Source organism: Crocodylus porosus, unplaced genomic scaffold, assembly GCF_001723895.1.
Source record: "Crocodylus porosus isolate Cpor-Errol unplaced genomic scaffold, CroPor_comp1, whole genome shotgun sequence".
Taxonomy (NCBI): domain Eukaryota; kingdom Metazoa; phylum Chordata; order Crocodylia; family Crocodylidae; genus Crocodylus; species Crocodylus porosus.
In genome coordinates, this window is record NW_017728886.1 from 236,836,131 (window position 1) to 236,850,356 (window position 14,226).

At 41.4% G+C, this 14,226-nt stretch overlaps 1 protein-coding gene and 1 long non-coding RNA gene across 2 annotated transcripts in view; both read left to right on the plus strand.

Annotated features, from left to right (window-relative positions):
* LOC109321212 overlaps positions 1–8,259 on the plus strand; it is a 46,725-nt gene extending 38,466 nt beyond the window's left edge. Inside the window, exons 2-3 of the long non-coding RNA XR_002103996.1 lie at positions 7,760–7,792; positions 8,190–8,259. This is a non-coding gene — a long non-coding RNA (uncharacterized LOC109321212). The remainder of the gene's footprint in view (positions 1–7,759; positions 7,793–8,189) is intronic.
* Positions 1–14,226, plus strand: part of RIMS2 (regulating synaptic membrane exocytosis 2) — an 867,608-nt gene that overhangs the window by 111,520 nt on the left and 741,862 nt on the right. The window lies entirely within an intron of this gene.

Below are 14,226 nucleotides of genomic sequence, written 5' to 3' on the forward strand. Positions count from 1 at the left end.
GAGTATGTAGGAGAAATGGTGCAAGGCTGGAGGCATATTCTTTTCAAAGATTAACTCTTATCTTCTCTGAATTTGAGGAATACTCTATTTTTGGGCACATTGCTTATTTTTATTGGTTGGCTTTTAGATGTTAGATTTATGAGATGCTCAGAAAGGATGTTGCTCCATTGAGAGATGATTTTCTTGAAGGCTGTATGAGACACTGTGATGATCTTTATTCCTTAACTATAATGCAATGATCCATAGATAAATTTTTCTTCTTTATCATCATAGATCTTTGTGTGAAGCAGGGACTATTAGAGATAAAGTAGAAAAAGTGATGGTTGCAGTACTTGTGGCGTAACTTTCAGTCTGAATCTTACTAACTGTGGCAGAAAGCATTTTTGAAGCTTAATGCCATAGCACTATAGGAGGTAAACAAGGTTGTCTTTGACTCCATTGACTCTACCACATCATTCTGAAAATCCCAGTCATCTAAATTGATTGGACTGTGATGGTTTATTGTTTTTGTGGTTATCTCCTCTTAGTTGAACGAATTATTGTTATGTTCATTGCTGTAAGTACTGTTGTACTGTACCCATCCATATGAAAGCATATTTTTAAATTAGATAGAATGTTTATGGACAGAATTACTTGGGTTTTGAATGAATTTTTTGGAATATATGGAAAGGAATATATGGGAAGGATAGTTGTCCATTTCCTCTGCTTATTTTGGCTAGAGTTGTTCAGCAAAATTCCTGGGAGTCATGTTTTCATCTTGTGATCTAGAGTCCTGTTTTTCCTATTATGATGGTATTCAAACTTTTTGGCTGGCAGCCCAGATGGGCAGTGCCCAGGCTGTTTGGGCTGGATCCAGCTGGCCCTGATCTGACACGGGGTGGTTGTGGCAGGGCCCAATTCAGCCTCATAGAGGAGGGCAGGGGGCATCCCAGATCCAACCTGGCCCCATGGGGGAGGAAAGGGGTATGGCTTGGCCCCATGGGGAAGAGGGTGTAGCTCAGACCCAACCTTGCTCCACCAAGTGGAGGGGGTATGACTCAGTCACACAGAGGAAAGGGGAGTGGCCCAGTCCCAACCCGGTCCTGCAGGGGAAAGGCATCATGGTCTTATCCTATCCAGCTGACGTGGTGGGAGAAGGGGGCATGATCTGGTTTCATCCAGCTGTGTGGGGCTTAGAGTTTGGGAATTTGGCAGTGGGGGAGGGTGCCTGAGCAAACGGTCCATTTCTTTGTTCCCAGTTTAAATGCAAGAGGGTTGAGGTAGGATGTATTCACTGAAGGATCATTGGCTTTGTAAGTCATTTTCCCATACTTACTTTTGGTAGTGTGACAGAATCACTTTGTATCTTGCAGGGTATGTGTTTTTGCTTTAAAAAGATTTACAATTGACATCTATGGTGGAAGTATTTTGTACAGAAAGTATTTGTATGAGCCTGTGGAGCTCAGGATAGGCACATTTCTAGCAATCTAAATTTAAAAAAATGAAGTGCTTGCTTAGTGCTCATGTTCACTTCACACATGATCTGTAAAACCACTTGAGGAAGGAGCAGGTGGCATGATGAACTGAAACAGAGCTGAAACAGAGCTAAGAGGCTGAAAGCTACATCAATCAAAAACATTTACTAGAAAAGTACACTGATTCATAGCAACCATGATTCTATTTTATACTTTTTTATCTCAAATACTTTGCTATATACTTTTTCTTATATGTAAGTGCTGTTTTTGTTTCTAGGCTTCTTGTTTATTTGTTTTCCCATCAGCAAAGCTAACCACACTTTATCATGCATCAGCAGACTCATGACAAATAGATCCAAGGAAGTGATACTTCCCCTCTATGTGGTATTGGTCAGACTGGAGTTGGAGTACTGCGTCCAGTTTTGGGTGCCGTACTTCAAGAAGGATGTTGATAGACTCAAGAGGGTCCAGAGGAGAGCCACTTGTATGGTTAGAGGCTTACAGGACAAGCCCTATGAGGAGAGACTGAGGGTCCTGGACCTCTTCAGCCTCCACAAGAGAAGACTGAGAGGTCATCTTGTGGCTGCCTACAAATTCATTAGGGGGATGCAGCAAGGGATTGGAGATGCTCTGTTCACCAGGGTGCCTTTTGGGATAACGAGGAACAATGGTCACAAACTCAGAAAGCAGATTTAGGCTAGATATCAGGAAAAACTTCTTCACGGTAAGGGTGGCCAAAATTTGGAATGGGCTTCCAAGGGAGGTGGTGCTCTCCCCTACCTTGGGGGTCTTTAGGAGAAGGCTGGACAGGCATCTGGCTGGGATCATCTGAGCCCAGCGCTCTTTCCTGCCTAGGCAGGGGGTTGGACTCGATCTGTTGAGGTCCCTTACAACCCTAGCATCTATGAATCTATGAATCTTTCTATTTGTTCACCGTTTAGAGGATGAATAAAAGGCAGGCTCTTAATGCATGCACATCAGGGTTTTATCATGGAAACCAACTGTTTGGCCATCCTAACTTCTCTATTTATAACTATAGAACTATAATTATATTTAGACATTTCAGTTGTTTGAAGGTTCCAAGCTAGAATTTGTCTTGTATACCAGAGAAACAATGCTGTTAGTAGAGAAGCAGAGGTTTGAGTGTTGGGTCTAATAGGTTAATTTCCTTCATGTTATTTGATGTGGAACCTTGCCCATTAACATCCCCCCAAAATAAGGCATTATATTATGTAAGGATGACAGAATTTGGCTACTATAGACTACCAAACTGGGAGGAGGTTGATAACGTTTTTTCTGAAACAATTAACCAAAATATTTAAATCACAGGACTTGGTATTTATAAGGGACTTTAGGTACTGTGACATGCTGAGAAGGTAACAGTAGTACATAGAGTCTCTTGATTTGCTGTTCTGTATAGCAAGGACTTGGTTGAGAGAGCCAGATGAAAGGCAGCTTTGCTGATAGTGGTCATAAAATGATAGAGTTCATGATTGTAAGGAGAAAAGGAAGGACAGCAGCAGAATAAAAATATTGGTCTTCAGTAAAGCAGATCTTCAATCCTATGGGGAAAAGAAGTCCAGGAGAGATTTTTGTACTTAGAGACAATATTAAGGTCACAAGGACATGCTATCTTGATGTGAAGGAAAGATATCAGCAGGAGACCAGCTTGGCTATACAGTGAACTGATCATTGACATGAAACTGAAAAGGGAGTCTCAAAAAAAGTGGTAAGTGTTAGTAATATATTACTAAGAACAAATGCAACAGTTTAATATTGGCATGTGGAAATAAGCAGGAAGCCCAAGGCACAAATTTAGATTCAGCAAGTAAGAAACAAAAGGCAACAAAAATGGATTTTGTAAGTATGTTAGAAATAAGGGAAGTAGGTGAAGAACAAGGAAAGTATGAGTCCTGTACTGAATGAGAAGCTGAGGCAGCTAATAAGGGAGGATGTAGAGAATATTGAAATATTATTATTTTTTATTTCATTCTTAAAAATAATATCAGCTCTCAGATGACAGGCATATTTAGCAGGAGATAATCAGCTAAGTAGTAGAAAAACAATATGTCAGAGATTACTTAAATTGGATGTTTTCAGTTCAGTAGGAACAGATCATTTCATGCTAGAGTACACAAAGATTTGGCTAAGGTAATTGTAGAGCCATTGTGTCAAAGAGCCATCTTTGAAAACTCATGGAGATCAGGCAACATCTTAAATGACTGGAAAAGGTAAAATATAGTGCAAATCTTTTAATTAAAAAAAAATTGTGGGTAAGTGGGTGGGTGGGTGGGAGGGTGGGAGTGGACATGGGGACAAGGAAAATTCAGGGAATTACAGACCGGTCAGTCTAATCGCAGTACCTGGAAAGATGCTGGAGCATGTCAGTAATGAATCTATTTCTAAGATTTAGAGGATATCAAGGTGATAAAGAATAGCCAACATGGATTTGTCAAGAACAAGTCATGCTTAACATATCTGATTTCCTTCTGTGACAAGTAAAAGAGGGTTTTGTGGATTGGGAGGAGAGCACTGGATACAGTATACCCTGAATTTAGCAAGAGTTTTGATTGTTTTCCTTATAAAAGTATCAGTAAGCTAAGGAAATATGGAAGTACTGTTAGATGGCTACAGAACTGGTTGGATATTAATGCTTGAAATGTAGTCCTCAATGACTTAATATCTAACTGGGAAGAGGAATCAAGTGGGTTCCCTAGGGGTCTGTCCTGGGTCTGGTATTGTTTAATATCTTCATTAGTGACTTGTGCTAAGTACAAACAGTCAAAAAGCCTGATGCTGGATCAATTCAATCTTTGTAGGTTAGTTTAAATTGCAGAGGTTAAACTGAGAGGCAAGTGACAGACATTCACTTTTGATTCAGGAAATGCAGCCACATACCTGCAGTAGCTCAGGTCAGAAGCCATGGGGCACTAGAACATGGCTCCCAGCCTGCCAGCCACTGTCAAAGGGAAGGGACTGAAGCTCCAAGGCTTTTCCACTCTCCCTGCATGGGGGTGGGGGGGTGGGCATAAGCATGCCCTCTGTTCTCTGCTCGAGTGGGGTGGGAGACAACAGCCGGAGAGGGACTGCCTCCCCCCCGCCAAACCCTGGCTGGGATCCAGGGTCAGGGAGTGGGTTTAAACCCACCTTGCCTGGCTTATGATACTGGTCCTGGGCCGGGGTGTGACCATACCCCCTGATCTCAGCTGTGTGCATGTGCTCTGATAGACTTGATGCTGCTGAGGGACTGGAGTCTTTGCAATGTGCCTGTCCCTTTTAAAGAAAGGGAAAGCTGCCATCTGATAACCCCCAGTAACCTGTCTACATTTTATTAGCTACATTCTATTCCCAGTTCAACACCCCCTCCCCAACTACCTGCCTCACACCTATTGTCTTTCATTCCTTCTGGTTCTCACTGCTACACATTTGTATGTTCACATAGCATTTTGCATATTGGCTTCTATTCTACCCAGGAGAACACACAAGCATCAACAAACACTCCGTATGCCTGAAGAAGGGTGTTTGTCTCCAAAAGCTTGCAAAAAACAAAATTACCAACTACTTAGTTGGTCTAACAAAAGATATCACATCTACCCAAAGAATCAAAGCTGCTTCTCCCACTCTGCCTCTGTGGGTGGACATAGGGCACTGGGATCTAATTGCTTGATGCCAGTTCAAGTGAGAGTGGAGACAGAGACCTAAGACAGAACAGGAAACCTGCTGTAAAAGAGGTGAATGAGGGCAGAGAAAAGAATAAGTAACACTGTTGAAAGGAATAGTTTTGAGGGGGAAGAATGTTTGAAAGGAAAACCTTTGGCTGGATGGATCAAAAAATATAGTGAACTATTTTCTCTGAATGTGAGTAATTAATCTAACTTGCTACTGTAGGTAGCAGGAGAGTTCAGGATTTGCCACTCGAGTGGAGACTCTGGTTTCCCAATCCCACCCCCTTGTCAGCCAGCCCTCACTGCTCTAGCTAGGGAACAGAGGGGCAGGGCCAACCCTGCTCTGCTAAAGCAGATGGCATAGCTCATCCCAGGACTGCAAAGCATTCTGGGATGCTGGGGGACTGTGATTTAACTTGAATCAGGAAGGGGTTTGGGACAGAAGTTTCATAAACTGGTTTGACCTAAATCAGTTAAGTCTGATACTACATTCAACCTGGTTTATCTTAAGCTGGTTTTGGCCATTTTGAAACTGGTTTATATGCACTGAATTTCTGTTCTGTTACAGGTTTAAATTGGTTTCTGATCACCTAAATTGGTTTATGTTTAACTTTTGTCCCTAGCCTTGGAGGATGAAACTGAGTGCACATTTAGTAAATATGCAGATGACACCAGTCTAGGTGAGGTACAAATTATCAGGTTGAATCTTAATACCATCCTCCAAAGAAAGTGGACTGCAAATTACTCAGTGGAAGTGCCCTGAAATTACTCAGAAGAAATTCAGTAAGAACAAGTACAAAGTACCACAAGGAGACAATCAAATGCAAAAATCATGGAATCATGGAAATGTAGGGCCAGAAGGGACCTCTGACTCCAGCACCTGCTCTGGACTCACCTGTCTGGCATGAGCAGCAGCAGTGGCAGTGCCAGGAAGAAACTGTTGCTCAGTGCTGGGGGAAAGTGGTCCTACCCCGTTACCATCACCTCTAAGCTACCCTGCACTGCAGCAGTGACAGTGCAGTGCAGCTTCAGGGTAGCCCAGAGGTGGTGGTGGCAATGGAGACACAGGGCAGCCTGACACAGTGCAGGCTTCAGATGGATGCACCAAAAACTGCCTGGCAGTGGCAAGGGAGAGGGGCCACTTTCCCCCAGCACTGAGCAACAGTTTTTTCCTGGTGGCTCCTGCTGCTCAGCCCAGACAGTGGACCAGTGCGGAGCATGTGGGGTCAGGGCTGTACACTCATACATGTGCTAGGATGCACCACAATTGGGTGGTGTAGAGCAGGCATGGGCTGCACTGGGGTAAATATATATTTACAATGATTCCACTAAGAAACTCTCCATCTTTATACTTTGGACCATGGAAATGAGAGATTCATTCTGGAGATGGGAAAATGCTTTCTACCTGCATGCAATGTTTGCCCATATTTTTCCAAGTTACAAACATTCAAAAGTCCAGAGTTTGTATGTTGTCATTTCAGTTGGAATTTGGGAATTAAATTCTCAGAAGATTGAGAAATCATGAAATTGGGTGATCTCTATGAAGTCTCCAGGGGGAAAAAGTAATAAAAATAAAATGCTGGCTTGCCAGTGGGAGCCAGCAGTTCTCCCAGCCATGCAGACAGACTGGGGCAAGGTGGGAGGGGGGCTGCCACCTTGCCTCGCCCCTCTCCACCAATCAGAGGCAAGGGGCATGGCCACATGATGGACAGCCCTCTCAGCCAATCAGTGATGAGGGGCAGAGGCATACAATGGACAGCCCTCTTCAGTAATTAGTGGCAGGGGGTGGGGCCACCAGGGACCCTCTGCCTATCAGAGGTGACAGTAAGCCCTTGAAAATGGCAGCCAGTCCTGGAATCTGCCCGTTAAATTAGCTGGCTGCCTCGAGTTAGGTAGACCCCTAATTATAAGTATTTATGGCCTTTATGAGATGAGGGGGAATTAGATATTGGTAGAATACTGATCAGTTGAAATGTTTGTCAGAGATATTTATAAATTGTTGTGGTAATACACAGCTATTTCCTTTCAGTAAGTTTTAGTAAATTTTATTTAAACAGAAATGGGCTTCTTTATTTTTCATAGGTATTTTGTAACTGATATTGATATGATTGATGTAATAAGGATTTATCTTCTAATTTAGTGTACTTCTGCTATAAGCTACTGAGTCATAATAGTAGATTTTAAATAAGTTGCTTAAGGGTTCAAGTTAACTTTTAATTAAGACAGCTGAAAATTTAACTTTAGTCCAACCTGACTATTTTTATATATTAGAAAAATAAAAGTATAAAAAAATTTGTAATTATGATTTACAATTTTCTTTGTGATTGTGTACTTGAGTATATTTTTAAATATGTTATGATGTAGTAAGCTATTCTGTCTAAAGAATTAGGAACCAATTATAACATATCAGGGTACCTATTTTAACAGAAAATATTTATCTTCAAAATATTATATTACCTCACTTCAGTTTTAGTGGAAGTTAGCACAGAATACATTTATTATAAATATATGGGCATGTACTAAGTGGGTATATTTTACCACAAAATACTTTTTCTGGCCCATTTGATATAGTTTATAGATTTGTAGGTAGATATTGTTTTACAGTACATTGCACTCAGTTGTGCAAACTTATCTTTTTAGGGTCAAAGAAGAACAAAAACCACAACTGACACAGTAAGTAACATCTCTTAAGAGTGTAGAAGGTTTGACTTTTCTACCTTTGCCGTGTTCTGCTTTCTGCACCTTTGATGGTATTAGCTTTCAGTAATACCTAATAGGCTGCAGCTAGTTTGTCATCTGCTTCCTGACTGGCTTGTAAGAGAGCTGCCTGCAGCTTCTTACTTCATCCACATGTTAGTTGGATGTAGTTTCTTGCTGCCTGCTTGTGAACTGGTTAAGTGTAAAAGTTTATTTCCCTTACATCCTTAATGGCTGACTTACTATTGCAGCTAACATTCCCATTGGCTGTAGCTTTTCCGCCTGTATATTTCTATTATTATTAGATAATAAAATATTTAAATTAGTGTGGTTTATTTGGTTATTCAGTCACATTATTTGCTTATTTAAACAGGTGGTTTCCCTTTAGTGGGATCACTGAGCTGGTAAATAACGTTCTTCAACCACAGCAAAAACAACAAAATGAAAAGGAGCCCCAGACGTAAGTAAGCTGCTCTCTGTAGCCTAAGTAATGTCTCTATAGCATTAGAACATACTGCAGTGTATGTTTAAAATAGTTGCCCATCAATAAAATTCTTAAAAGGGCATTCATTATACAAGTTGACACTGCCTCTGCTATATGACCTTTGATTGGCAAGGAGAAATCTGAAAACTAAGTGAGGACCCATATTAGCCATCAGGTGTATGATTAGATTAGAATAAAATTTGTGGAACTCTTTCTGCTCCATTTAAGATCTCTTCTGTAGGTGCTCAAAAATGCAAACCCCACAGTGAAAGTAATATAAGAATGATAAGAAGCATAGTATTAAGTATAGTATATCTATGCAGAGGCATAGTCAGGCAGTTCCATACCCAAGGCAGCCATATGATACCTGGAGCAGCACTGGCTGCCACGGTGCTGATTGCAGTGGTACAAGTAGCTACTGCTCTGGTCACGATTATCTTTACAGTTCCCCCTCCCCCAACAAAGGCAGTGCCTGGGGCAGCTGTTCCAGTTGGCTTTCCTCAGTTACGCTGCAGCGTCTAAATATAGCACATATACTGTATATGTGATATAGATCATGCATAGAACACTATACAACTATATGTAATTTTTATAGCAACATAAACCTAATAGCATAAGGGCTTTTTGAAGATCAGGAACATTCTGAACCATTTTTTTAATGCTTTTCTGAAGTATGTAACATTTCTGAGGTTTTGGAGATATGAGAGGAAATCTTGGCCTGTTTGCAGTCAGTAGGAATTTTGACTTCAGTGGGGCCAGTATTTCAGCCATGGTTCTTTTACAGTGCCAAAGCAGTATGATTTTTCCTTAAAGGCAGCTGTATGAAAAAATAACCATTCTTGCCATTTGAAAACAATAAGGTTAAACAGAACCCGGCAAAGCTAGGAGAGTCAATCTTATCATTTAATTTAAATACTGCAGTTGCAAATATACTTCTAAAAAGAGGAAAGTTGAGAATAATTTTATTTTGAATTTCCTATTTTTTCTGAATGCTAAACTTCATTTAGGCATAAGTTTTTTACTTCTGGTATATTTGTTTTATGCAGAAAAGTATTAAGTTTATATGACAACTTTGGTTTTACATTTTGGGTTTAGGCAATTTTAAGACATGCAGATTATTACTTTTCTTGTAGTTTCAGAGACAGACATTTATAGTCTTAGCTAAAATGCATGTATTTAAGTTGATTTACTTTTAATTAAAATCAGCTGTAACTCATGAGTACTTACCATGAAACATAGGAACATAAAATTCTTATATTTCATGACTTCATGATTAAGTCTTTAAGTATACAACTTTATTCCTAAACAGATACACGTAACAAATATTTATTTATAAAGATGTATATGTACTGTGTTGTTCTCATATACCTACACTTTTGCTTTAACTTGCAACTTTATTTTAATATCTGAAGTAATTCTGTATTGTACTTAATTACATTGCAATTTATGGTACTCTCTAGTTTTCTTCATTTCTCTGGCTGGCTGAGAAGGAGGTGGAGACTGCAGCTGGGAGATAGCAGCATCTGCCTGGCTTCCACCTGCCCTGTCCCCCCTTGCAGCTTGCTGCTCAAGCAGGGATCCCCCCACTCTCCCACAGCATGGACTTCAGTGGCATGAACCCCAGCTGGCACCTGGTCATGGTCATACTGCTCCCATGCTAGCTAATGCTGAGAGATGTCTATGTGTTTGTCTCCAATTTCACTGCAACAAAGACATACAGAACACTGTCCAGTTAGGGCTTTTTGGAGCTAATTAACAGGTCAGCTGGTAATGTTCCTCTGTTCTTCCTTAAAATGCTTTGTAAAAAGCTATTTAAGAAGAGCTTGAACTAATGAGAGAGAGGCTTTGTTATCTTGATAGGCTGGTAAGCTTTGTGTTTTTGTAAGCTCCCTGCTGGCTTGCTGTCAGTGTTCAACAGGGGACAGAGAGAGGTGTGAGAAATGACCTGGTTTGCAATGAATGCAGTGCCTGTCAGTTTGCTGCAGGCAGTATGAAGAAGCAGGGAGAGGGAGATTGAAGATTGAAAAGATCAGTATCATCAGCATATGTATGCAGTCCACACAAGCAGTCTCCCCCCACCCATGGCAACACTCATGCCTCTTGAGCAGCGAGTGAGGGGGTGAAGCCTGCCAAGGGCTGCTTCCCTCCTCCCCATCTAGGCACACCCCAGCTGGGGACTGTGCAAGCCATGGTGGGGGCCTCCCTAATCATAGTGTCCTGCCAGAGCCTGGCTATGTGGCCCCCTCAGCTCAGCATTGTGGAAGCGAAGGGAGGGCTTGCTCTAGTGCCCCCCCGGCTTCTAGACTGAGCTACTGAAGGCATGTGCAACCAAAAGTGAATGTCTAGCCACTTGCAAATCAGTTTGATCTCTGTAGGTTAAACTAACCTGCAAAGATTAAATTAATTCAGGCTCAGGCTTTTTAAATGTCTGTCTCTAGCCCAAATGTGCAGATCTGGACAGTTATTACATGCTGGTCCTAGACAGCAAATGAGAGAGAATGTAAAGAACTTCTAGATAAATGACTGTGTGGATATGGTGATTTTGCTATATTGACCTACTGAAACTAGAAGTACCATGTTCTAGAAGTAGACTTTCTTAATGTACATAAGTAGTAGTCTGTGATATAAATTAGTAAAACTGGAGGAGAAAAACCCAATTGATAATTTTTCTCATTTATTATTTGCAACATAAATAGATTTAAGCATACTTTTTTTTAAGTGTGATTTTTTTTTGTTGTTGAGAGAGAGAGAAGTTTTCTTTTATTTGGTTTGGGCGATACCTCTATTTTGCCAAGGGAAGTTTAAGGAGAAGCTCAAATCCTCTAAAATCATTCATTTGGGTTGCTCACTGTATGGGTGAAGGTTCTGTACTGTCCTCCTCTCCCTAAGCCTGCTCTGCCATGCCAGCAGGGAGAGGAGGAAGGAAATGGGTAATTTTTGCACAGTTGTACCAGTTCTAAACAAAGGGTAAAAGTGAATGGAAATGTCATGTAAAATACAAGTAAACAGAATCTTGCAATGTCCCACAAGTAGAACTGTGATAGAACAGGTGACTTGCTGGTTTTCCATGTGGGGACTCAAGTCAGTAGCACCACAAAATTCTCATTGTGAAGCAGCTTGCCATAGACTGTGACGTTCTGGACCTTTAGAAGTAACACTAGCATTTCAGTCCTTTTGGGTTCAGCTACTAGTATAATTTAGCTTTGGCTCACTAGCTTTTTTTCTGCCTGGTACTGGTCTCTGAGGGGTTTATGCAATTGGGGATTGCATAAACTTGGGAGCAGCTCATTACACTAGTTCTCTCTGTCATAAAGTTTTGTACTATTGCCCGTTGCCATAGAGTCTTGGCATCTTCTGCCTGAAGTTGAGATAAGTTTGTGCTGAATTTTGCAGCATCTCTTGCTTTGCTTTGAGGTAGAAACTCTGCTTGTACTGTTTTGAGGCTTGTGGGGGATGAAATATATTGTTGCATCAATGTTGCTAATTTCATTCTTGCTACAGCATAAACACTTGCTGGAGAGGAAAGTTTTAGCACATTGCCCAATCCTGGTCAGATACAGGATTTATCTGATGTTCTATCGAAATTTATTCTGTAACCAGTGTCTCTTGACTGAGAATGTTTCAGAAAAAGAAAGTTTATAAAATGTATTGTTTAAAGATATGTTCAGAATATCAGTATTTTATTTCTGTGCATGAATATTTGGTTTGTTGAAATGTTAGTATATATGCATTATTGTTCTCATAAAATGATTGATTTCTTAATTTATCATAGAATCATTGAAGTAGGGTCGGAAGGGACCTTGCAGATCTTCAAGCCCGACCCCCTGCCTGGGCAGGAGAAAAAACTGGGCTCAAATGATCCCAGCTAGGTAGGCATCAAGCCTCCTCTTAAAGATCCCCAGGGTAGGAGCCAGCACCACTTCCCTTGAAAGTTGGTTCCAGATCCTAGCCACCCTGACTGTGAAGTAGTTCTTATGGATGTCTAATCTAAACCTACTGTCCAACAACTTATGGCCGTTATGCCTTGTTATGCCAGGGGGCGCTAGGGGAAACAAGGTCTCTCCCAAACCCTTCTGGTCCCCTCAGGTAAGTCTATAGACTGTCACCAGGTCCCCCCTCAGCCTTCTCTTGTGAAGGCTGAACAGGTTCAGGTCCCACAGTGTTTCATTGTAGAGTCTGCCCCGTTGTCCCCAAATCATTCGGGAGGCCCTCCTCTGGACCCTCTCAATGTTGTCCACATCCCTCCTGAAATGGGGCGCACAGAACCAGACACAGTACTCCAGCTGTGGCCTGACCAGTGTTGCATAGAGGGGAAGAATCATCTCCTTGTCCATGCTAGAGATGCACCTGCGGATGCACGACAAGGTCCAGTTAGCCCTGCCAACCGTGACCTTGCATTGTCGGCCCATGTTCATCTTGGAGTCATTAATGACTCTAAGATCCCTTTCTGCTTCTGTGCTTTCAAGAAAGGCGTTTCCCATCTTATAAGTATGCTTCTGGTTACTACTGCCCAAGTGCAGCACCCTGCACTTGTCAGTATTGAAACACATCCTGTTTTTGCTAGCCCACCCCTGTAACCTATCCAAGTCTTGCTGCAGTCTTTCCCTCCCTACAAGCGTGATTTAAAATTTAGATTTAAGACTATTGTAACACTAACTTTAAAAATATGAAGGGGCCAAAAGTTACATTTAGGGTTAAAGAAATAGATGAAAAATAATGTAGTTAATGGCTAAATTTATCTTCGGAAGTACGGAAACATTTTCTTTACAGCACACGTGTAACCCTCTTATACTATTAAAGGAAGTTCTGTATGCATATCAGAGGATAATGTGTTGCTCACTTCATCCATGGCTGGCAGTGTTTTTAAGTTCATTGCATACAGTTCTGTCACGTGTGTTCTGTTCTAGTGGAATACAATGGCTGCTGGATAGAGTGGAAAAATGTGGAAATTTGAATATTTATAATACAACCAACCTGCACTGTGTCTGTAACAACAAATTATGTCATTGTTCATCTCCTCACTTTGAAGATGCTGTTGCTTTGATTAGAAAAAAGGGGTGAAAAATCAGTAAGAAATTATCAGAAAGAGCAGTTTTCATTATATGACCTCAGTGCGCTCATTAACCCTGAGAGCTTAACAAATGGGCATTTTTAGATATGTTCTTTTCTTTAACAAGAATGCTCTTAACCTTAAGCAGTATATGTTGGATCTGTCTCAAAAAGTTCAGTTCTCAAAATGAAATTTTCAGAATTTATAAGATTTCTCTTAGAGCAGTGGTGCTTAATCTTTTTGGCCAGCAAGTCAGCTGAGCAGTACCCAGGCTGTCCATGGGCTGGACTTGGCTGGTGGTCCCAGTCCACCATTGTAGCATGGAAGAGCTCCATTCAGCCACATGGAAGAAGGCAGGAGGCATCCCAGATCCAACCTGGCCCCACAGGTGGAGGGAGGGGGCATGGCACAGCTTGTTGGGGAAAGTGGCATGGCCCAGCCCCAACCCAGCTCCACAGGGGAAAGGGGCTTGACCTGGCCCTGCAGGGGTGGGGGTGGGAGTTGGGCTTGAGCCCAGCCCAATGTGGGAAAGGGCACATGGCCTAGCTCCATCCTGCCACATGGGTGTGGGGACGAGGCATGGCCTAGCCACAGCTTGCTACAGCTCCACCTAGGAAGAGCACACACCAACTGTGCAGCCTGATGCGGGGTTTTTAAACCTGAAAGCGTGCTTAAAATTTTTTTCCAACTATTTAAGTTGGTCTAATAAAAGATATCAGATTCACCAAAAGAACCTTGTCTGATTACAAAAACACTTTTTTGATAAATTTAGTCTTTAAATTTATTTCCAGTATAATATAAATCTATCAGGATAGTAATTGCTTTGCATCCATCTTGTTCTTTTTTTCCTTAAACATAGTTCTGTTGGTTGGATGA